Genomic DNA, 26397 nt, shown 5'->3' on the forward strand with positions numbered 1-26397 from the left:
GTCTCCTTTGCTGCCTGCATGTAGGATCATCATTGCCATCATTCTAAATTCCATACATATGCGTTAATATACAGTATTTGTCTTTCTCTTTCTGACTGACTTTACTTTGTATAATAGGCTCCAGTTTCATCCACCTCATTAGAACTGCCTCAAATGAGTTCCTTTTTGTAGCTGAGTAATATCTCATTGTATATGTGTACGACAAACTTCCTTATCCATTCATCTGCTGATGGACATCTAGGTTGCTTCTATGTCCTAGCTATTGTAAACAGTTCTGCAATGAACATTGGGGTATATGTATCTCTTTCAATTCTGGTTTCCTCAGTGTGTATGCCTAGCAGTGGGATTGCTGCATCATATGACAGTTCTATTTCCAGTTTTTTAAGGAATCTCCACACTGTTCTCCATAGTGGCTGTGCTAATTTGCATTCCCACCAACAGTGCAAGAGGGTTCCCTTTTCTCCACATCTTTCCAGCATTAATTGTTTGTAGACTTTTTGATGACAGCCATTCTGACCCATGTGAGATGATACGTCATTGTGGTTTTGATTTGCATTTCTCTAATAATGAGTGATGTTTAACATCTTTTCATGTGTTTATTTGCTATCTGTATGTCTTATGTCTTCTTTGGAGAAATGTCTCTTTAGCTCTTTTGCCCATTTTTTATTGTGTTGTTTGTTTTTCTGGTATTGAGCCACATGAGCTGCTTGTATATTTTGAAGATTAACTCTTTGCCAGTTGTTTCATTTGCTATTATTTTTCCCATTCTGAAGGCTGTCTTTTCACCTTGCTTATAGTTTCCTCCATTGTGCAAAACTTTTAAAGTATAATTTGGTGCCATTTGTTTATTTCTGTCTTTGTTTCCATTACTCTGGGAGATGGGTCATAGAGGATCTTGCTGTGATTTATGTCAAAGAGTGTTCTGTCTATGTTTTCCCCTAAGAGTCTTATAGTTTCTGGTTTTACATTTAGATCTTTAATCCCTTTTGAGTTTATTTTTGTGTATGGTATTGGAAAGTGTTCTAGTTTCATTCTTTTAAATGTGGTTGACCAGTTTTACCAGCATTGCTTGTTGAAGAGAATGTCTTTTCTCCACTGTATATTTTTCCTCATTTGTCAAAGATAAGGTGTCCATAGGTGCATGGATTTATCTCTGGACTTTCTATTTCATTCCATTGATTTGTATGTCTGTCTTTGTGACAGTGTCATACGGTCTTGATGACTGTAGCTTTGTAACATAGTCTGAAGTCAGGCAGGTTAATTCCACCAGTTCCATTCTTCTTTCTCAAGATTGCTTTAGCTAGTCAAGGTTTTTTGTGTTTACATACAAATTGTGAAATTAGTTGTTCTAGTTCTGTGAAAAATCCTTTTGGTAGCTTGATAGGGATTGTGTTGAATCTATAGATTGCTTTGGGTAGTATACTCATTTTCACTATATTGATTCTTCCAATCCACAAACATGGTATGTTTCTCCAACTATTTGTGTCATCCTTGATTTCTTTCATCAGTGAGAAACAATAAAATTTAGAGAAATATTTCAGTTTTTTTTAAGTTCTGTTAAGTGATCAAAACTTTATATCTCCTAGTTTCTTGACATCAAAATCCTAGTGGTCTAGTTTTGTGTAACAAAGATTTGAAAGTGAACAATTTCAGCTTTCTCATGTAGAGTTTCCAGAACCAAGAAAACGGTTTATTACGGGGGAGAAAAATAGGCAGAAAAAAAGAGCAGAGATTATGGGTGCCCTTTTTAAACAAGCAGGAGACTTTGTGGCTTGTATTATTCTTTCTGAAAGTTTTGATCTCTTATTCTTTCCCTAAGAATAAAATATATTTGTGCTCCTTTTCTGTCTTTTATCAAACTCATGTTAGAATGGGTCAAATGTTCAAAATTCCTTAGGATTAATGAAACAGAAATAGCTTATGAGAGCTCTCAAAATAAAGTCATAGCATGTGATCAGCTATTTATTCACATGACAAATTAAGGGTGATTTATTCACATCATGGCCCAAGAGCAAATTCCTAAACTACTTTAGGAAAACATGAATGAGAAGAATGTAGAAAATAGACTGGAAGGAGAAAAGCTTCTCTATATCTCAAGATAGAACTGCTCAAAACTAACATAGAATATGGTAGTGGAAATTGAATAATGTTGTTAGGGAAAGAGAGGAAAAATTAAAAATAGCCCTAAACTTACAAAAAGATTCTGTCTGACTGCTCAGTCCCTTAGCTTGCATGCACATAAGATATGAAAAAAAATTTGAAAAGAGTGGCCTCTGTTATTTTCAGCTTTGAGTAAAATCTTCAAATCATGTTGCTCAATTTAAAAAGAAAATTTTTATCAAATAAGAATCTCTACTAAAATGATTCTACAGTATTTATTTATTGGAATTGCAAAACCAGGGATGTTGCTATTAAAGTCACACTACTTTTGATATCTAATATGTGAGATCCCATCTAATGTTATATCTTTGGATATGAACTTCTGATTCTCAAAGTTCCAGTGATTCTAGAGAAGAGAGATGGTTAATTCAGATTAAATAATGTTGTTCATTTAACATGATGAGAAATTTTACTTAACAGTGTTGTAAAAAGAACATTGAACTTTTGAAATCGTTATGCCCCAACATGCCATTGACTGGTTAGCAACCTTCGGTAAGTCAGTCATTTTCTCATCTGTAAAACAAGAGCCTTGGGCTTACTCAGTTATTCCCAAATACTGGTTAGGCCCATGAAAGAGTTTTCATGAGCATGAGACCAAATAAGACAAAAAAAAGAAGAAAAAATAGGACAGATGGTTACTAGACTTGTCGTGGTAATCATTTCATAATATATGCAAATATCAAATCACTATGCAGTACACCTAAAACTAACATAATATTGTATGTCACCTATATTTCCATTTTTACATTGGTAGTGACAATTTTTGCCTGGGATTTCTGGCCAAAGTAGGGTACTTATTGTCTCATAGTGTCCTGTCTTGCCAGATTGCCCCTTCCTGATCCTTTGGCTGGAGAGGGTAGATTTTGGTGGACATTTTGTGTCTGTACTGTTAGAATCTCTGAGTTGCTGGTTTCTCCATTTCTAAAGTGGGATACAAAAGGCAAGGAAAGAGCCCAGGAAATTATCACCAGCCATTCCCTGGGCTTGAGCTCCCTAGACAGTCTGCCTTCTTCTTACCATCTTCCAGAGTCTTACTTGTTTTGTTTATAAAGCTTAGAAATTTTATTTGTACTTAACAAGCAGAATATGGAAAAGCATGTGTATTCCATTCTCCCAGAAGTGGAAGTCAGTTGTTTACATTTGATATGAAATTAGTTAAAAGACTCATCCTTCTCCTTGCACTGTTTATTTACTTGCTCAGTCACTCCAGCACTGATTGAGAGCAGCCACTTAGCGCCTGTCAGTATAGGAAGTCTTTGTGCTGGGAGGAACAGCCCCAGGAATGAGGGAGGCCATGCTCTGGCCTCTTTCTGCCCAAGCGTCTTGATGTCTCCGGCTCTGTTGCCAGCTGCCATAGTGACTCAGCCAGGCTTCCCCAGACTCAACTGAAACTAATAGGATTATAGTAGGGCAAGGAAAGTAAATATTAAATATTTACTTATAGTACATAGCTAAGCTTGTGAATAATGCATGAAAGAATTTTCCAGGGGGAAAATGTTCTAAGGGTTTTTTTTTTTTTCTTTGTAACATGCCATTTTAAAAACTTCCTATTAGAAAATAATCTCCAACTTACCAAAACATTGCAAAAATGAGAATAGTAAAAGGAAACTCATATTGTCTTATCCAGATTCACCTCTAACTAATACTTAACACTGTATTCTATTTTCTTTATTATTTGTATTCTCTCACTTTCTACACACACACACACACACACACACACACACACACACACTAATTTAACATGCCACCTGTGCTCCAATTTTGTCAATTGATCCAATAATGTCCTTTATAGCATTGTTTAGACGTTAAAGTGTCTGCCTAGAATGCAGGAGACCAGGGTTTGATCCCTGGGTCAGGAAGATCCCCTGGAGAAGGAAATGGCAACCCATTCCAGTACTCTTGCTTGGAGAATCCCATGGAGGGAGGAGCCTGGTAAGCTACAGTCCATGGGGTCGCAAAGTGTTGGACACGACTGAGCGACTTCACTTTCACTTTCCCTCTGGTACAGGGTCCAGGATAACATTAAATATTGCATATATTTGTAGAGTCTCTTTGTGTCCTTTAATCTGGGAAATGTTCCTGTGATTTTTTTTAAACAATAAGATGGTAAAACTGTATCTGTCTCATGTTATTAATGTTATTTATAGGTACTTTTAGCAGATTATGAACTTATTAACATGCAAAAAGGTAGGATTTCAGTAATCTGTGGAAGAAAAAGGCTCTTTTAGCAGCAGGTAATTAAATCAAAAAGTGAAGCCACAGCAAAATCATGAAAACCATAATATGCCTGACCCAAAATTAGAAAGTTGTTTATGTAAGTTAGAATAGAAATCATTGTTCTTTTATCTCTTAAAAGCTTCTGGAGATAATTAATGAAAGTGTCTTTGTATGATTTATAGAAAAGCTAAATGTTCATAAACTTCTAAGATGACAGATTTTAAAACTTAGCTAGACAATTTGTTTTATTCTAACTTGAACTGCCAAATGTTGCTAATTTACTTGTCGTGATAAATCCCTTTTTTAATATGTACCATAAATGTATAAGCCAGAGAAGCACAGAATTCTTACTTATTCTAAGTGCTGAATTCTGAACAGCCAGCTGACACAATCATATTCAACATTAGAGGCACCATTAGCCTGCAAAGGAATGATCATTTTCATGTGCCAGAGACAAGCTTCATTCCCTGAGACTGCAGTGGTGTTTCTTGAAGTGATTTGACAATGCATCTTATATCCATATTCTTAATATGGAGCAAAACCAAATATTTGCAACCAGAGTTTATTTATGGTTCTCTTGTGTCAGTGGTTTTCACGGGCTTTTTTGTGCTCTGGACAAAGATCTCTGGCCAGAGCCCAGAGTTTTCCTCACAATCAGAACCAGCTGAAGTCTGGTTTCATATCCCAAGGGGCTAGAAAAGCACACTGTTTCTTATTCACTTGAATTCGCATTTTCAAGAAGAGGCCCTGCTCCTACAGATGGAGAGAGTACTTCTGTCAATACCTTGGGCTTATGAGGTCTGGATTAAATCAGACACTGAAATATCTTTCCTATTGGTGAACCATCTTAATCTCTGTTATTTATGGTTGGGTTTTAAGCCACGAGACTCCCAAAAAGATATTTTCAAAACTGAGTAGTGATTATTTCATTTTAATTACAGTTTCTTTAAACCATATCTCCCATATCTCATCTCAGTGGTTTTGAAAAAGTTATCTCAGTTTTACTCTCTGAATACATCTCTAGGTTATGTATTGTGTTGGGGCAGGCTCTGGAGGTGAGACTGCCATGATTTCATCCTACTATTAGTAGGCATCTAATTCTGCTTCACTGACTACACTAAAGCCTTGACTGTGTGGATCACAACATACTGTGGGAAATTCTGAAAGAGATGGGAATACCGGAACCCTTATCTGCCTCCTGCGAAACCGATATGCAGGTCAAGAAGCAACAGTTAGAAAAACGGACATAGAACAACAGACTGGTTCAAAATTGGGAAAGGAGTACATCAAGGCTGTATAATGTCACCCTGATTATTTACTTTATATGCAGGATGAAGCACAACTGGAATCAAGATCGCCAGAAGAAATATCAATAACCTCAGATATGCAGATAACACCACCCATATGGGAGAAAGTGAAAAGGAACTAAAGAGCCTCTTTATGAAGGTGAAAAAAGCAAAAAGCTGGCTTAAAACTCAACATTCAAAAAATTAAGATCATGGCATCTGGTCCTATCACTTCATGAAAAATACATGTGGAAACAATGGAAACAGTGACAGACTTGATTTTCTCAAGCTCCAAAATCACTGCAGATAGTGACTGCAGCCATGAAATTATAAGATGTTTGCTTCTTGGAAGAAAAGCTATGACAAACCTAGACAGCATATTAAAAGGCAGAGACATTACTTTGCTGTCAAAGGGCCGTATAGTCAAAGCTATGGTTTTTCCAGCAGTCATGTATGGATGTGAGAGTTGGACCATAAAGAAGGCTGAGTGCCAAAGAATTGATGCTTTTGAACTGTGATATTGGAGAAGACTCTTGAGAGTCCCTTGGACTGCAAGGAGATCAAACCTGTCAATCCTAAAGGGATGCAGCCCTGAATATTTATTGGAAGGACTGATGCTAAAACTCCAATACTTTGGCCACCTGATGCGAGGATCTGACTCATTAGAAAGGACCCTGATGATGGGAAAGATTGAAGGCAGGAGGAGAAGGGGATGACAGGATGAGCTGGTTGGATGGTTCTGTTCAGTTCAGTCCAGTTGCTCAGTCGTGTCCGACTCTTTGCAACCCCATGAATCACAGCATGCCAGGCCTCCCTGTCCATCACCAACTCCCGGAGTTCACTCAGACTCGCATCCATTAAGTCAGGGATGCCATCCAGCCATCTCATCCTCTGTCATCCCCTTCTTTTCCTGCCCCCAATCCCTCCCAGCCTCAGAGTTTTTTCCAATGAGTCAACTCTTCGCATGAGGTGGCCAAAGTACTGGAGTTTCAGCTTCAGCATCATTCCTTCCAAAGAAATCCCAGGGCTGATCCACTTCAGAATGGACTGGTTGGATCTCCTTGCAGTCCAAGGGACTCTAAGAGTCTTCTCCAACACCACACTTCAAAAGCATCAATTCTTCGGCACTCAGCCTTCTTCACAGTCCAACTCTCACATCCATACATGACTACTGGGAAAACCATAGCCTTGACTAGACGGACCTTAGTCGGCAAAGTAATGTCTCTGCTTTTCAATATACTATCTATGTTGCTCATAACTTTTCTTCCAAGGAGTAAGCGTCTTTTAATTTCATGGCTGCAATCACCATCTGCAGTAATTTTGGAGCCCCCAAAAATAAAGTCTGACACTCTTTCCCCTGTTTCCCCGTCTATTTCCCATGAAGTGATGGGACCGGATGCCATGATCTTCGTTTTCTGAATGTTGAGCTTTAAGCCAACTTTTTCACTCTCCTCTTTCACTTTCATCAAGAGGCTTTTAGTTCCTCTTCATTTTCTGCCATAAGGGTGGTGTCCTCTGCACATCTGAAGTTATTGCTATTTCTCCCGGCAATCTTGATTCCAGCTTGTGTTTCTTCGAGTCCAGCATTTCTCATGATGTACTCTGCATATAAGTTAAATAAGCAGGGTGACAATATACAGCCTTGACATACTCCTTTTCCTATTTGGAACCAGTCTGTTGTTCCATGTCCAGTTCTAACTGTTACTTCCTGACCTGCGTACAGATTTCTCAAGAGGCAGGTAAGGTGGTCTGGTATTCCCATCTCTTTCAGAATTTTCCACGGTTTATTGTGATCCACACAGTCAAAGGCTTTGGCATAGTCAACAAAGCAGAAATATATGTTTTTCTGGAACTCTCTTGCTTTTTCCATGATCCAGTGGATGTTGTCAATTTGATCTCTGGTTCCTCTGCCTTTTCTAAAACCAGCTTGAACATCAGGAAGTTCACGGTTCACGTATTGCTGAAACCTGGCTTGGAGAATTTTAAGCATTACTTGACTAGTATGTGAGATGAGTGCAATCGTGTGGTAGTTTGAGCATTCTTTGGCATTGCCTTTCTTTGGGATTGGAATGAAAACTGACCTTTTCCAGTCCTGTGGCCACTGCTGAGTTTTCCCAATTTGCTGGCATATTGAGTGCGGCACTTTCACAGCATCATTTTTCAGGATTTGAAATAGCTCAACTGGAATGGCATCACCTCCACTAGCTTTGTTCATAGTGATGCTTTCTAAGGCCCACTTGACTTCACATTCCAAGATGTCTGGTTCTAGATGAGTGATCACACCATCATGATTATCCGGGTCATGAAGATCTTTTTTGTACAGTTCTTCTGTGTCTTCTTGCCATCTCTTCTTAATATCTTCTGCTTCTGTTAGGTCCATACCATTCCTGTCCTTTATCGAGCCCATCTTTGCATGAAATGTTCCCTTGGTATCTCTAATTTTCTTGAAGAAATCTCTAGTCTTTCCCATTCTGTTGTTTTCCTCTATTTCCTTGCATTGATCACTGAAGAAGGCTTTCTTATCTCTTCTTGTTATTCTTTGGAACTCTGCGCTCAGATGCTTATATATTTCCTTTTCTCCTTGGCTTTTCACTTCTCTTCTTTTCACAGCTATTTGTAAGGCTTCCCCAGACAGCCATTTTGCTTTTTTGCGTTTCTTTTCCATGGGGATGGTCTTGATCCCTGTCTCCTGTACAATGTCACGAACCTCACTCCATAGTTCATCAGGCACTCTGTCAGATCTAGGCCCTTAAATCTATTTCTCACTTCCACTGTATAATCATAAGGGATTTGATTTAGGTCATACCTGAATGGTCTAGCGGTTTTCCCTGCTTTCTTCAATTTGAGTCTGAATTTGGTAATAAGGAGTTCATGATCTGAGCCACAGTCAGCTCCTGGTCTTGTTTTTGTTGACTGTATAGAGCTTCTCCATCTTTGGCTGCAGAGAATATATCAATCTGATTTCGGTGTTGACCATCTTTTGATGTCCATGTGTAGAGTCTTCTCTTATGTTCTTGGATGGTATCATCCACTCAATGGACATGAGTTTGAGCAAGCTCCAGGATATGTTGAAGTTCAGGAAAGCCTGGCATGCTGCAGTCCATGGGGTTGCAAAGAGTTGGACACAACTGAGAAACTGAACAACAACAACAATTACTGGGAAAATTATAGACCCCTCTAAGTTTCCTCATCTGCAAGCAGATAATAATTATAAGTTAATGGGATGTTAGGAGTAGTTAAAATTTTAAATTAGAAGTGAAGTGAAGTGAAAGTAGCTCAGTCGTGTCTGACTCTTTGCGACCCCATGGACTATACAGTCCATGGAATTCTCCAGGCCAGAATACTGGAGTGGGTAGCCTTTCCCTTCTCCAAGGGATCTTCCCAATTCAGGGATCAAACCCAGTTCTCCCACACTGCAGTCAGATTCTTTACCAGCTGAGTCACAAGGGAAGCTCAGGATGCATTTAAAGCCATTGTACCTCAAACCCAGGCACAATGTCCCCATCCTGGGCCTTAGATTTCAGAGATACCACTCTGGCCTTCCTGTAACTAAGCTTTCTTACAATGTGAAGAATCTGGGAAGAGTGGAGAAGAGGCAAGGAAGTGGTCTCTCCCTGCCAGTCTCCAGTTCATGCTACCCCTTCTGGAACTCCAGATCCCTACCCAAATGTCCGACATTTCCTTTCAGGGCCTTGCTGCCTTCTTTTCTGCTTTCATCCTCCTGAAGGCTCACCCCTGATGTTGGCAGCATAGCTCCTCTGAAAAGGAGCCAAAATTAGCAGTTAGTAAGGTTGTGGGGGTTGGGGGATGGTGCAGGTTTGTCCTTATGATGTGGGTGTTCAAGTGTCACACAGTGAGTGGGAGGAGAAAGGGGTGAGATGGAAGCTGCCTTTTCCTGGGCCCCTGTGATCCATAGAATGTCAGGGAATCTGGGCCTTATAGCTTCCCAGGTTGTCATGAGGATTATGTTATGTCCTCCTATTTGACAAATAGGAGAACAGTCTTATTTTAAGTGTTTAGCTTGATTAATAGGTTTTTTTTTTAAATACACAAACACAGAGCATATGTCTGCTATTTGTACTCTCACCCTGCACCCTACAAATGTGGGGCATGAGTACATGCTGAGGTAGTGACTGACTCTCAGTGAAAACTCAGTAAAAACCAACCACCACCATCAGCATCAGCACTGTCATCTTCTACCACGTGTGGCATATAGTTATTTCTCTGAGATGGATGGAAACCAGCTCCTTCCCTCATCCTTGCATTATCAGATGCCCTTTCGGTTTTTTTCAAGAGGCAGTAAATGACTGCTGAGGCTCCAGGGATGGAGGGGAGGCAGTGGGAAGCAGTGTCATAGTGGATAGAGTGAGCAGATTACCCAGGATGGCTCACCCAGCCCTTTGCTCTGGGTTCTGATCAGTCACTATGGTCCTGTAGGTCCCTACTCAGCTTGGTTCTCATATTTCAACACCCGTTTCCTTAGACTGTGCCTTAACCAAGATCATTTGGTAAATGGTTTCACTGACATTCAGTACTTCAGCTTCCTCTTAACTTCTACTTAATTTTTTCTTTCATCTTTAAATGTTTGTGCTTTTAAAGGAAACTTGAAGGTGGTTCTGTCCCAGGGCAGACTGCTGCTTGAACAAAAGTACCCACAGTCTAACAGCAGCATTGTCATGGTGACTGGATCTTTGTCAGACAGCTATTTATTTAAAGGATTAAGGGCTGGGGCTCAAGTTCTCCACAGAAGATACCAGTAACCGCAAAATATCTCACTGATATCTCAACGTTGCATCTAGAATGGCTCTGTAATAGAAGCAGTCTTACAGAATACCCTGGCATAATCCTTTGTGTTGGAGAACATACAAAATTTCAGATCCCAGCCATTTTCAAATGACCTTTGCATGAAAGAAATCCTAATGTCTGATGCATATTCAGAAGAAACAGATATAAGGTCTGTATCCTCAGCCTTGTGAGTGATGTGCCTCCAATGGTAAGGACCAGCAGGACGGGAACACAGCACTTAGGGATTATCAAACTGGGTAATGCTAATGACAGAGACCATTTACAGGGGTGCTGCCTGTGTGCCAGCCTTGTGATCAATGATGCACACAAAGCGTTTATCAATGAAGGCAATTAATGGTCCAAATTAACAAAGCTGGTAAAACAAGGCACCAATATTTGAACCCACATCTGATTTAAAAGCTAAAAGATGTTATGCCTCACCCCTTTTTGCTTGGGAGAAGGGCATTTTCCAACCAAATCTATGCCCAATATAAATAAAAGATTTTATCTTCCCTCCTGGCTGCTGTTTACTATCTCAGTCTACTGTGTACCAGCTGTGTGACCTCAAGACAAGTAACTCCATCTCTCTGTGTTCAGTTTTCGATCAGTAATTTGGGAATGATAGTACATAGTTCACAGGGTCAAAAGATTAAAAATAGATAATATATTAAAAGAACTTTGCATGTTGCATAGTATAAATAAGGTGCTATTGTCTCTAGCCTCAGAACTAGATAGTCTTATTAAATCAACTAATTACTCAGAGTCATTTTAATTTTTACCTCATTTGCCAGGAAAATTATCCAAGACTTATCAGTGGGCAAATAAAGTTTTCTGACTGTCCATTCATTAGAGTGCTGGTATCTTGTCCAGTGGACCCTCCAAGGATCATCTGACTCTAGAGCTGTGGACAACTTTGACCATTTGGATTGCTTAGACCATTTCACAATATTACATGGATAGAAGTTATGTAAAACTCAACATCTTTGTAATCTAAACATCTTTGTTACCAAAAATACCAAAAGATTTTGTCTTATGACTTCTTCCCTATGGAAAAGATACCTCAAAATATTTTATTTCTTTGCCCTATATGGTACTAAACACTTTTGCTTCTATTAGCAAATATATTTCATCCCTGATTTGTGTGTGTATGTGTTTGTATGTGTGTTCATGGAATTCTCCTTTGAGATAGTTTTAACTTCTACTAGTACCTTCATTAATTATTGAGTTAAATAAAATATTTGAAATGTGCAAAGCTCCCAAACAACAAAATTCAGCCAGATGAGTGCCTATGATCCAAAGATTTTAAAATTTTTAGATTTTAAATATTTTAAAATCTCACCATTTTCTAAAACCCATGAAAGGGCCCCAAGATTGGCTTAAGGCAAACTGAGAACTGATAAACTTACTGTTAGTACAGTAAATCCCAAACATATGAACTTTCAAGTTGCAAACTTTCTAAGATGCAAACGTGCATTCATTCCATCGATGTCAAGCATGAATGAAACTGTAGCTTGCCCTCCATCTACTATCGCTGGTGATCCCTCAGTTCTACCATCTCTCATCTCCTCTCTCTTCTCCAGTCAGTAACTCTTCTTACCTGTTCATTCAGTGCCAACTTTTGTATACCAGATCTTCTACTGTACCACTGTACATTTCAAGGTACTGAACTTTAAGATTAAAAATGTTTTCTTTATCATTTGTATTTGTCTTTTGGGGCTTCTCTTATAGCTCAGTTGTTAAAGAATCCGCCTTCAATGCAGGAGACCCCTGTTTGATTCCTGGGTCAGGAAGATCCGCTGGAGAAGGGATAGGCTATCCACTCCAGTATACTTGGGCTTCCCTTGTGGCTCAGCTGGTAGAGAATCCACCTGCAATGCAGGAGACCTGGGTTCGTTTGTCTTTTATGTATTATTTGTGTGAAAAAGTGTTATTATAAACCTATTATAGTACAATACTGGCCGGGAGCCAGCGTGAGGAACTCCGCCCATGTCAAAGGTCATGAGGAAGGAGTCTTTGGTATACGCAAAGGTGGGATTGAGCCTCAGGAAACCCCCTGTTCCTGAGCATCTACCCCCAAAACCAGAGTGCCTACTTTACTGTTTTATGCTCTCATCTACACCTCTGACTTTACGGGAGGCTCTCTCCCATCACCATTTCTCTCGGAGAAGGAGTTAACTTGCAGCTCCAGTTAATAAAAATTCCTGGGCGTGACAAGAGTGTTTCAACTTAAAAACTCCTCTGAAGGTTCTCTAGCCTACCTGAACAGGTTCATCTGGCCACATGTGATTGTTTACAGCCTCCCAACCGTGAGAGGCACTAGATGCTTTAAAACTTTCTAAATACAGACTCTTTTGAGAAGTTAGAAAATTATCAGTATAGTATAGCGGGTTGATTAGAAATTATATTGGTGAAGGGTTTTTCATTTGTTGAGCCAATATTTGCTGCTAAATCTCCATATTCCCTGCCCTTGTAATGAATATAACTAGCATATAGGAGAAATAAGTATTAACCTTTAAGATTAATCATGTTAAACCTTAGGCTAAGTAAATTCCTTTCTTGATTGTAACCCACTACACCCTCACCCTATAGGAATGCAACTTTATTTGGAGGGTGGCGCTTGGTTTAAGAAAAAATCTCCCATGGAAAAAATAAGTTTTCTGGTTGACTGACCATTATCAGAAAGGGCCATAAAATGTCAGCAGGCCTTATGGCCAGAAGATGATGTAAAACCCATAAGACCTTTGTATAATTTTATATGAAGCACCTGATTGTGACAAGGGTCAGGTCTGCTGACCCCCACGTGACTCTGTATTCATCCCTATGTATAACAAAAAGTATATAAGTAAACCTGAAAAATAAAGAAATGGGATCAGTTTCTGGAAAGAATGGCTCCTCTGTGTTGTTCTTTCTTGCTCCCCGTTTTTCTGGCTGAATTCCCATCTGGAGCGGGGTGCTTGCCACGTCTACTTACTTGCCCGGCTTTTAAGTTCCACGCGAGAAGGAGCCCAAGGAGGGGCACCTTCCAATATTCAAGTGGCGCTGGTGGCCCAACATAGATGGTGCAAATTCCTTGTCTTGGAGTTTTATTGGTATCCCACATAAACCAAGTTATTCAGCATCTTTTTCTCCACTAATATTTCCTACTACACTATCCATTTCTAATCCCTCTATATATCTGTAATTAAATAAGTTTTTTCCTAGGGCACCGATTCCGTCTCCCCTTTGAATTACCCTGGATCCACTGGGGCTGGACCCCGGCAAGCATAGCTGATTGTGGTAGTTGGGTACTGAGGATAACTTTGTTAGACTTACAGGCATATTGAAGTTATGAACACTCTCTCAGAACAGATCTTGTTCATATGTATGGAACTTACAGTATTTTTTCCTTTCTTTCTATGCTTTACTCCTTCCTGCCAACTTAAAATTGGCACTTGCCAACTGCTTCTACAAAAATTAAGTCACACACTATTGTAGCTGCTGACCTTCAACACCTGCTGAAAGGAGTTCAGGGTGGAGATCAGGAATGAGGCACTCTGTGCTCTGGAAAACTCTGGCAGAACAGGCCTTTAGATAGTTAGATATTTTCAGCAGAAGATTTTATGAGCCTAATTCTTACATCTCCTCATTTAGAAAAGCATTAAAATCATTAATGGTGACACTGTTCCTCATGACTAGCAGCAAGCTCCTGCCAAAATTTGTGTTTGACTGCATGTACCCCATTTACCAATATCATATATAATACTGACTGCTCCCCCTACCTCTTCCAAGCAGTGTCTCAGAGCTATCTGAAATGCTTTCTCTTCCAGGGTTATAGTCCTCATTTAGCCCCAAATAAAGTTTTAACTCACAATCCTCAGGTTTTTCTTTTTTTCCAATGGGCATTCTCATACTGCCCTTCCTCTCACAGGAGATGCCTCGTATTCTCTGGGCCTGAAGAACACCCCATTCACTGCAGTGACCCAGCCCCCGCCTCAAACCCACCAGGTGTCCCTCCTGGATTCTTACTTCATAGCAATTTGTATCCTGAATCTTCCCTCATCAGGAGCCTCACCTGTCCCACAGAGTAAGGCCTACCAGTTCTGATCCTCAGTTCCGCAGATCTTTCATACCTGAGAAGTAATAAAAAAGAACTCTCCATTCACTGAGCTCCTATTAAGTGCCAGGCACTCTGCTAGGTGCTAGAGATAGAAGAGTAAGGAAGATAAGAGTTCATAGCCCAGGAAGTTTCCTGCCTATGGAGGGATGTAACAAACCAGAGATTTGTGTAGTCTGTAGGGACTCTGACTGTGGTGGAGACAGGAAGGTGTGGCAGCAAAGGGACCAGCTTCATGGAGGTGACATTGGGACCTGAAGACAATGGGAGATGTGGAAGAGGGCATCCTAGGAAGTACAGATTCTAGGGCTTGGTCCCCAGGAAAAGGCCAACGGGGTCCTTGAAGCTGAAGCATCTCCAAATGACCTGCAGACCCCTCTTGTGTTGTCTTCAAGAGATAAGACTTAACACATAAGTAAGGACTTAACACATTAATAGGCTTCCCCAATGGCTCAAGCAGTAAAGAATCTGCCTGCAATGTAAAAGACTCAGAAGACTCAGCTTCAATCTCTGGGTCAGGAAGATCCCCTGGAGAAGGAAATGGCAACCCACTCCAATATTCTTGCCTGGAGAATCTCATGGGTGGAGGATCCTGGTGGGCTATAGTCCATAGGGTCTCAAAGAGTCGGACATGATTAAGCATGCACATATCAACACATAAATGGGTTAAGAAAGTAATGTATATTTTATCATTTAATCCTCAGAACTTCTGATGTAGAAACTATTTTTCTTCACCCATCTTACAAATTAGTATCTCTAAGACTGAGTCACAGAGAAGTCAAGTTACTCATTCAAAGTCTCACAGCTAGTAAGTGACAAAACCCATGGTCATATTACAGCCATCTGGTTCCAGGACTGTGTACCCAGACACATCTGTGCTACCAGATGGGTGGATGTATCTAATACAATGTCTCAAATATACTGAGCATTCAGTTAATTAGATCTGAACAATTCAAGCACAAACCTAGCATTTCTATACAGCCCAAAGACCTCAGCAGCTCAATACCAAGACTACCTGTGCTAGTCAATGAAAATATATCCTAATAAAAATATATATTATTAACAAAATACCATGCTGTCACACCTGGACTAAAATAAATTCACAATAAACCTTCACATAATAAAATACAAAAAAAAGAAAAAAGAGAGAGAGATTAGAGTCCCTCAACAGATGGCCTCAGCCTGGAGGAGCAGAGAAAACCTGTAGACTGCTATTTTTGTTCTCATGCCTCAGTGTCCTTCCTGATGAAATATTCCGCAAGAAATGAGATGAAAATGGAACACTTGGTTCTGTGTGACCAGAGAAAAGCCTGGAGGAGGGGGTTCCTTCATTTGGGGACAGCGTTAGATCCCTCTTCTGCTAGGAGGAAACTCCAGTGGTATTTGGGTGACTGTATTTTCTGTGCTTGACTAGAGAGCATTTTGATCTTTCTACTAGGTAAGGCAGCTTCCCAAGTGGCATAGTGGTAAAGAATCCACCTGCTAATGCAGGAGACACAAGAGAAGTGAGTTCGATCCCTGGGTCAGGAAGATTATCTGGAGTAGGAAATAGCTACCCACTCCAGTATTCTTGCCTGGGAAATTCCATGGGCAGAGGAGTCTGATGGACTATAGTCCATGGGGTCTCAAAAGAGTCAGACACCAACAAGCACACACACACACATATTAGATAAGGCTTTGAAGTCAAAATGAGGTTCAGAAACTAATCTGTCATTTTCTGGTTGGTGATCTCATTGAGTAAGTCAATTAAACCATTCTGAGACAAACCTCCCTTTCCTTACCTACAACTCAAGGGGTGATCATACCCACCTTTATGAAGGTGCTTAGCACAGTGCCTAGCACATGGGAAATCATAATATGCCACCTTTCAGGTAAAACTTTATCAACAGTCTACAATAACACAATCTGTGCTGTGGTTTGCAAAGTTATGTCCAAACATCCATACAGAGCCATTTTTATATTTGCTAGTTTGGAAATATGAGGTGATAAGTTCAAAATCTCTATGTCTATATGGATGGCAGATTCTAATGTACTGATAAATTTAGTGATACTGAAAACTTCATCTACTGCACCATTCAGGTGTTTTATATCCTGTTCAAAAGTAGTTGCTTCTATGTCCTTTTCCTGTGTGTCTCAGCCCAGTGCACTCGTGGTCCATGGCAGAGAGGAGCCTGTGTACAGCTCTGACTGTCTGACACTCGTGTCCCAGGTCATTTCACTAATGATGGAAAGGAATTGCAATGAGACTGCTGCAGGACTTTTACAGTTTCTCTTTTTCCTCCAGTTTTATTGAGATAACTGACATATAGTAGTATATAAGTTGGAGAAGGAAATGGCATCCCACTCCAGTGTTCTTGCCTGGAGAATCCCAGGGACAGGGGAGCCTGGTGGGCTGCCATCTATGGGGTCTCACGGAGTCAAACATGACTGAAGTGACTTAGCAGCAGCAGCAGCAGTATATAAGTTTGGCAACCCACTCTAGTACTCTTGCCTGGAGAATCCCATGGACAGAGGAGCCTGGAAGCCTGCAGTCCATGGGGTCACTAATAGTCAGACATGACTGAGCGACTTCACTTTCGTATTTCACTTTCATGCATTGGAGAAGGAAATGGCAACCCACTCCAGTGTTCTTGCCTGGAGAATCCCAGGGATGGCGGAGCCTCGTGGGGTGCCATCTATGGGGTCGCACAGAGTTGGACACGACTGAAGCAACTTAGCAGCAGCAGCAGCAGCAGCAGTAGCAGCATATAAGTTTAAGAGGTACAATATAATAATTTAACTTATGTACATCATGAAATGATTACTGCAGTAGGTTAGTGAACATCATCTCATATGGGTATAAAATTAAAGAAATATGAAATGTTTTTCTTGTGACTCTAATAATTTTCATACATAACATAAACTCTAATAATTTTCACACATAACATACAGCAGTTTTAATTATATTTATCATGCTAAACATATTACATAACATCCCCAGTACTTATTTATCCTAAAACAGAATTTGTAACTTTTGATTGCTTTCATCTAGTTCCCTCTCACCTCACCCCTTCCCTTTGACAAATCTAGTCTCTTCCTATGTTTGCTTTTGAAATATAACTGACTTATAACATTATAATAGTTCCTGTTGGTTCCTGTTATGCAACATAGTGATTCCATATTTCTACACATTTCAAAATGATCACCATGAAAATCTACTTACCATCTGTCACTGAAGACATTACACAATTATTGACTATAATCCCCACACCATGTAATTTACACACTCACGACTCATTTATTTTGCAGCTGGAAGGTTGCACCACTTAGTCTCCGTCGCCTATTTCTCTCCTTCCCCTCTACTCCCTCCTCTCTGGCAGTCACCAGTTTGTTCTCTGCATCCATGACTCTGTTTCTGTTTGGTTAATTTATTTTCTGTTTTTAGATTCAACATACAAGCAAAATAATTCAGTATTTGTCTGATTTATTTTACTTAACATAATATCCTAAAGGTTCATTCAGGTTATTGTAAATTGTAAAGTATCATTCTTTTCTGTGTCTGGCTATATTCCATTATATATATTCTATATGTTTTTCACATCTTCTTTATCTGTAAATCTATTGATGGGCCCTTAGGTTACTCCTGGACTTCCCTGGTAGCTCAGTGGTAAAGAATCCACCTGCAAAGTAGAAGATATGGATTTGATATTTGGGTCAGGAAGATTCCCTGGAGAAGGAAATGGCAATCTACTCCAGTATCCTTGCCTGGAAATTCCATGGAGAGAGGAGCCTGGTGGGATTCAGTCCATGGGGCCACAAAAGAGTTGGACATGACTTAGTGAGCAAACAACAACAGGTTATTTCCATATCTGGCTATTGTAAATAATACTACAGTGAACATACAGATCCATGTATCTTTTTTCTTTTTATTGAAGTATAGTTGATTTATGATGTTGTAGTAATTACTGCAGTACTTTGGCCACCTCATGCGAAGAGTTGACTCATTGGAAAAGACTCTGATGCTGGGAGGGATTGGGGGCTGGAGGAGAAGGGGACGACAGAGGATGAGATGGCTGGATGGCATCACTGACTCGATGCACGTGAGTGTGAGTGATCTCCGGGAGCTGGTGATGCACAGGGAGGCCTGGCGTGCTGCGATTCATGGGGTCACAAACAGTCAAACACAACTGAGTGATTGAACTGAACTGAGTAATTACTACTGTACAGCAAAGTGACTCAATGATACACACACACATATGCATTCTTTTTCATATTCTTTTCCATTATGGTTTATCATAGGATATTAACTGTAATTCCTTGTGCTATACAGTTGGATCTTGTGGTTTTGTGTATCTTTTTGAATTAATGTTTTGATTTTCTTTGGATAAATACCACAAGTGGAATTGCTGCAACTAACACACGCACACACACACACACATAGCGTTACTATTCTTAATTTTTTTAGGAATCTCCATGTTGTTTTCCATAGTGGCTACACCAATTTACATTCCCACCAAGTGTGCACAAGTGTTCCCTTTTTCCCACATCCTTATCAACACTTGTTATTTTTTCACTTTTTGAAAATAACCATTCTGACAGTTGTGAGGTGATTTTAATTTGCATTTCCATGATGATTAGTTATGTTATTTTCTGTGCATGTTGGTCATCTGTATGCCTTCTCTAGAAAAATGTTTATTTAGGTCCTTGGCCCATTCTTAATTGGGTTATTTATTTATTTGATCAGGTTGCATGAGTTCTTTGAATTTTGTGGATGTTAACCCCATATTGGATAAATTATTTACAAATATATCTAAAGGTGCAGCTGAATCCAGGTGAAACCCCTGACTGAGTGAGCAAGGAAGACAGGAGGAGGAGTTGACGGTGTTCACAGGTGAAGTCCAACATCTCAATACAGAGTAAATGCAGTTTGCTGAGAGCAAGAAAGTGAGGTGATTAAGGCCAAAGAGAAAAGCAATACATATTTAGATAGTTGAATTGGAGAATTCAAAAGATAGCTAGAGGAAAGTGCAGAAATAGCTCACCAGCGTGCGTGCACGTGTGATAAATTGCTTCAGTCATGTCCAACTCCTTGCAACCCTATAGACTGTAGCCCAACATGCTCCTCCGCCCATGAGATTCTCCAAGAAAGAATACTGGAGTGGGTTGCCATGCTGTCTCCGGGAGATCTTCCCGACCCAGGGATCGAACCCACATCTCTTACATCTCCTGCACTGGAGGGTGGGTTCTTTACTATTAGTGCCACCTGGGGAGCCCAGCTGACTAGCATTGATGTCTAAAATGAAATGTAAAACCATGGGGTTATTGAGTGTCATGTTCTTCAAGTGTATAGTTTCCACCAATACTGTTTGACCATTGAGGAGAAAGCAGAAAGTTGGGCTGATTCAAAGTTGGGGACTGATCAGTCTTGAGCTGCAGAAAATCAGGCTGAGTTTTCTGCTTATGCCACAGTGTGTGATTTCAGTGTTTACATAGCCATCCCATATGAAGTTATCTAGCTGTATTAGCATGAATTGTGTGATTGTGTGACAAAGGAAAAGAAACTAATTAAGATAATAGGAATTTTTTTTAAGTAACATGATTCAAGGTTTGCAACATATCTCACCGGATTGTTATTGGGATTATATAAATTAGTCCTATAAAGTACATCAAATATCTTCTGGCTTCCTTGGTAGTTCAGCAGGTAAAGAATCTGCCTGCAATGTGGGAGACCTGGGTTTGATCCCTGGGTTGTGAAGATCCCCTAGAGAAGGGAATGGCTACCCACTCCAGTACTCTGGCCTGGAGAATTCCATGGATTGTATAGTCCATGGGATCACAAAGAGTTAGAACTGACTGAGTGATTTTCACTCAACCTTGTCTTCGTCACCTAGCACATAATAGCTGCTCAATAAAGAATCTGTTTCATCAAAATTTTCATTCTGAAACCATATCTTTGCATCTCTCCTTTCTGTTGACCATGTTGTTAGCCTTTTCCTTGTTCATATCTAGTAGAAAGTTACCTGCCTTCTAGTCTCTCTCCCAGGATGGAAAACATTCTAAATGTCTTGCAATTCATTGGTCTGATTTGGGTCTATACTAACTTCTTTGGCAAAGGGAATGTCGTTTGCTTATTAACACAGTCTGCCTTTACTAGGATAATCACTGTGATTGAAGAAATAGATTTTCAACCTGGATAGAAAAATAAGAGTTTACCCTGAGTTTGAGAGGGGGTCCATTTTCTAATCCAGATTACATGATTAAAAAAATTTTTTATTAATTAATTTTAGTTGGAGGCTAATTACTTTACAATATTGTGGTGATTTTTGCCATACATTGACATGAATCAGCTATGGATGTTCATGTGTTCCCCATCCTGAATCCCCTCCCACTTCCCTCCTCTTCCCATCTCACTGGGTCATCCCACTGCACTGGCTTTGAGTGCCCTGTTTCATGCATCAAACTTGGACTGTGATCTATCTCAGATATAATAATATACATGTTTCAATGCTATTCTCTCAAATCATCCCACCCTCAGCTTCTCCCACAGAGTCCAAAAGTCTGTTCTTTACATCTGTGTCTCTTTTGCTGTCTTGCACATAGAAGGTCTTTCTAAATTCCATATATATGCATTAATATATTTTATTGGTGTTTTGCTTTCTGACTTATTTCACTCTGTATAATAAGCTCCAGTTTCATCCACCTCATTAGAACTGACTCAAATGTGTTTTTTTTAATAGCTGAGTAATATTTGATTGTGTATACTTACCAAAACTTTCTTATCCATTTGTCTGCGGATGGACATGTCTTAGCTATTTTAAAAGTGCTGCAATGAACATTGGGGTACACATGTCTCTTTCAATTCTGGTTTCCTCAGTGTGTATGCCCAGCAGTGGGATTGCTGCATCATAGGGCAGTTCAATTTCCAGTTTTTTAGGAATCTCCACACTGTTCTCCATAGTGGCTGTACTAGTTTGCATTCCCATCCAACAGTGTAGGAAGGTTCCCTTTTCTCCACACTCTCTCCAGCATTTACTGTTTCTGGACTTTTGATGTCCGACGTTCTGACCAGGGTGAAATGGTACCTCATTGTGGTTTTGACTTGGATTTCTCTGATAGTGAGTAATGTTTAGCATATTTTCAGGTGTTTGTTAGCCATCTGTATGTCTTCTTTGGAGAAATGTTTGTTTAGTTCTTTGGCATCATTTTTTTATTCAGTCTTTTTTTTTTTTTTTTTGGTATTGAGTTGCATGAGCTGCTTGTATATTTTGGAGATTAATTCTTTGTCAGTTTTTTCTTTTGCTATTATTTTCTCCAATTCTGAAGGTTGCCTTTTCACCTCACTTATAGTTTCCTTATTTGTGCGAAAGCTTTTCAGTTTAATTGGGTCCCATTTGTTTATTTTTGCTTTTATTTCCATTACTCTGGGAGGTAGGTCATAGAGGATCTTGCTGTGATCTATGTCAGTGTGTCTTCTGTCTATGTTTTCCTCTAGGAGTTTTATAGTTTCTGGTCTTACATTTAGATCTTTAATCCATTTTAAGTTTATTTTTGTGTATGGTGTTAGAAAGTGTTCTAGTTTAATTCTTTTACAGGTGGTTGGCCAGTTTTCCCAAGCACCACTTGTTAAAGATATTGTCTTTCCTCCATTGTATATTTTTTCATTCTTTGTCAAAAATAAAGTGTCTATAGGTGTGTGGACTCATTTTGGGGCTTTCTATTTTGTTCCATTGATCCATATTTCTGTCTTCATGCCAGTCTTGATGACTGTAGCTTTGTAGTATAGTCTGAAGTCAGGCAGGTTGATTCCTCCAGTTTCATTCTTCTTTCTCAAGATTGCTTTAGCTGTTGAAGGTTTTTTGTGTTTCCATACAAACTGTGAAATTATTTGTTCTAGTTCTGTGAAAAATACCATTGGTAGCTTGAGAGGGGTTGTATTGAATCTATAAATTACTTTGGGTAGTATACTCATTTTCACTGTGTTGATTCTTCCAATCCATGAACCTGGTATATTTCTCCATCTATTTGTGTCATCTTTGATTTCTTTCTATATGTTTATTATATCTCCAGGGTCAGTGGGATTTTTGCTAGAGAGACAAACATGAAATTTACTGTGATCCCTGAAATATATATTTTTTTAAGTACAGTTAGTTTAATTAGTATTGAGCAGTAAACATTCTCCTAGGCCTCCAAGGAGTCATTTTATTGTCGCAAGATAGAGACAGGATTGTTCTAAACATATACCTGGTCTTGCTGCATAATTACTGTCAAGAAAACTTGTATTAGCTTTCTGTGGCTACCATAACAAATAATCCCAAATTTGGTGGCTTAGATTTATATCCTCACAGTTCTTTAGTCTAGAAATTCAAAATCAATATCACTGGGCTGAATGAAAGTATCAGCAGGGTTACACTGTCTCTGGAGTCTCAAAGGAAAAATCTGCTTCTTGCCTCTTTCTGCTTCTGGTGACTGCAGGCATTCCTTGGCTAGTGACTGTATGACTTCAATCTTCAAGATCTGCATCTTCAAATTTCTCTCTACTCTGTACTCACATCACCTCCCCCTTTGTGTTACATCAAATCTCCCTCTTATAAGACTACCAGAGTTGCATTTAACCACCTCGCTTGCACTACCCCACCCCACCCCAGTTATTCAAAATAGTCTTCCTTGCCTCAAGACCCTTAACTTAATTACATCTGCAAAGATTTTGCCACATGAAGTAATATTTACAAGGATAGGGGGTGGGGACCTGATAAATCTGTGGGCCATTATTCAACTATTACAACTACATTTAGCTGAATTACTTTAAAATAATTATCTTCAGTGTGGCAGAAATCCTTATATAACTAATAACCCAGTATAGTTCAGTTGCTCAGTCATGTCTGACTCTTTGAGACCCAATGAATCGCAGTATGCCAGGCCTCCCTGGGCATCATCAACTCCCAGATTTCACTCAGACTCGCGTCCATCGAGTCAGTGATGCCGTCTAGCCATCTCATCCTCTGTTGTCCCCTTCTTCTCCTGCTTCCAATCCCTCCCAGCATCAGAGTCTTTTCCAATGAGTCAACTCTTCACATGAAGTGACCAAAGTACTGGAGTTTCAGCTTTAGCATCATTCCTTCCAAAGAAATCCCAGGGCTGATTTTCAGAATGGACCTGTTGGATCCCCTTGCAGTCCAAGGGACTCTCAAGAGTCTTCTCCAACACCACAGTTCAAAAGCATCAATTCTTCAGCACTCAGCCTTCTTCACAGTCCAACTCTCACATCCATACATGACCAGAGGAAAAACCATAGCCTTGACTGAACAGACCTTAGTCGGCAAAGTAATATCTCTGCTTTTGAATATGCTGTCTAGGTTGGTCATAACTTTTCTTCCAAGGAGTAAGCATCTTTTAATTTCATGGCTGCAGCCACCATCTGCGGTGATTTTGGAGCCCCCCAAAAATAAAATCTGACACTGTTTCCATTGTTTCTCCATCTATTTCCCATGAAGTGATGCCATGATCTTCGTTTTCTGAATGTTGAGCTTTAAGCCAACTTTTTCACTCTCCTCTTTCACTTTCATCAAGAGGCTTTTAATTCCTCTTCACTTTCTGCCATCAGGGTGGTGTCATCTGCATATCTGAGGTTATTGGTATTTCTCCCGGAAATCTTGATTCCAGCTTGTGTTTCTTTCAGTCCAGTGTTTCTCATGATGTACTCTGCATAGAAGTTAAATAAGCAGGGTGACAATATACAGCCTTGATGTACTCCTTTTCCTATTTGGAACCAGTCTGTTGTTCCATGTCCAGTTCTAACTGTTACTTCCTGGCCTGCATACAGATTTCTCAAGAGGCAGGTCAGGTGGTCTGGTATCCCCATCTCTCTCAGAATTTTCCAGTTTTTTTGTGACCCACACAGTCAATAAAGCAGAAGTAGATGTTTTTCTGGAACTCTCTTGCTTTTTCCATGATCCAGTGGATGTTGGCAATTTGACCTCTGGTTCCTCTGCCTTTTCTAAAACCAGCTTGAACATCAGCAAGTTCACGGTTCATGTATTGCTGAAGCCTGGCTTGGAGAATTTTGAGCATTACTTTACTAGTGTGCGAGATGAGTGCAATCATGTGATAATCTGAGCATTCTTTGGCATTGCCTTTCTTTGGAATTGGAATGAAAACTGACCTTTTCCAGTCCTGTGGCCACTGCTGAGTTTTCCAAATTTGCTGGCATATTGAGTGCAGCACTTTCACAGCATCATCTTTCAGGATTTGATATAGCTCAACTGGAATGGCATCACCTCCACTAGCTTTGTTCATAGTGATGCTTTCTAAGGCCCACTTGACTTCACATTCCAGGAGGTCTGGCTCTAGAAGAGTGATCACACCATTGTGATTATCCGGGTCATGAAGATCTTTTTTGTATAATTCTTCTGTGTATTCTTGCCATCTCTTCTTAATATCTTCTGCTTCTGTTAGGTCCATACCATTTCTGTCCTTTATCGAGCCCATCTTTGCAGGAAATATTCCCTTGGTATCTCTAATTTTCTTGAAGAGATCTCTAGTCTTTTTCACTCTTTTCTTTTTCTCTATTTCTTTGCATTGGTCACTGAAGAAGGCTTTCTTATCTCTTCTTGCTATTCTTTGGAACTCTGCATTCAGATGCTTATATCTTTCCTTTTCTCCTTGGCTTTTCGCTTCTCTTCTTTTCACAGCTATTTGTAAGGCTTCCCCAGACAGCCATTTTGCTTTTTTGCATTTCTTAATAACCCAGTATAGCAAGACAACTTTAGAAGGCCATTTCATGGTTACTATATTTCCTTAATTGTAAGACAACATCAGCTTAAAATGGCTTCTGAGAGGAAAAAATAGTAACTACATTAAATGTTTGCATTCATTTTGATTTTAGAAACATTATAGTGTGGGGAAATTGTGTGTTTTAGAATTGAGGATCTGTGGTAATTTATCTTGGTAATATCACCAGGAAGTTACATTGTTTAAAGCTAAATGTTTCATGGGTAATTTATTGAGATTTTTCCAAAGAATTATCAAATGTGAGTGGTAATGTTTCTTGAAAATTCCCAGAGTAAAATCATCATGGCTATAAGTGAAGCATAGAAACCACTCCTTTGTTGGGAATATCAGAACTATTGCTAGAGGTAAATTCAGACTTTTTCCTGAGCTGCTTCTGTTCTCATCTCTTTTTCTATATTTCCCTTTTGTTAATGACTTTGTCAGCTACCTTGATTTTTTTTTTCCACCAAATAATGTGAGGCTAATAGGTGAATGAAGGAAACAAGATAGGAACAAACTATTGATTGAGCATAAAATGTTGATCTCTGAGGAATCATTTATCACCAAGTGGTGTTACTTCAGCTTCCTGAATATCTCCTGAATCCTTCTCCCAATACTCCCTGTGGAAAGAGGATAATCATCACCCAAAGGTGCTGACATCTTGATCCCCAGTATTTGAATGTATTATGTTTCATGGCAAGGGGAGATTAAGGCTAAAGATGACATTAAGGTTGCTTATCAGCTGGCCTTAAAAATAGATTCACCTGAATTTTCCAGACTTCCTCAATGGCTCAAGCAGTAAAGAATCCTCCTGCAATGCAAAAGACACAGTAGACACAGTTCAATCCTTGGGTTGGGAAGATCCCCTGTGTGAGGAAATGGCAACCCACTCTGGTATTCTTTGCCTAGGAAATCCCATGGACAGAGGAGCCTGGTGGGCTAGAGTCCAAGGGGTCACAAAGAGTCAGACACAACTGAGCATGCACTCACACTTCACTCGCTCAAGAGCCCATAAATGGGAAGAAGGAGAGAGAAGATTCAGAACTAGAGAGATGACATTATGGGAAAGAGCTGACCAGCCACTGCTGGCCTTGAAGATGAAGGAAGGGG

This window comes from Ovis aries, chromosome 3, assembly GCF_016772045.2.
Source record: "Ovis aries strain OAR_USU_Benz2616 breed Rambouillet chromosome 3, ARS-UI_Ramb_v3.0, whole genome shotgun sequence".
Taxonomy (NCBI): Eukaryota; Metazoa; Chordata; class Mammalia; order Artiodactyla; family Bovidae; genus Ovis; species Ovis aries.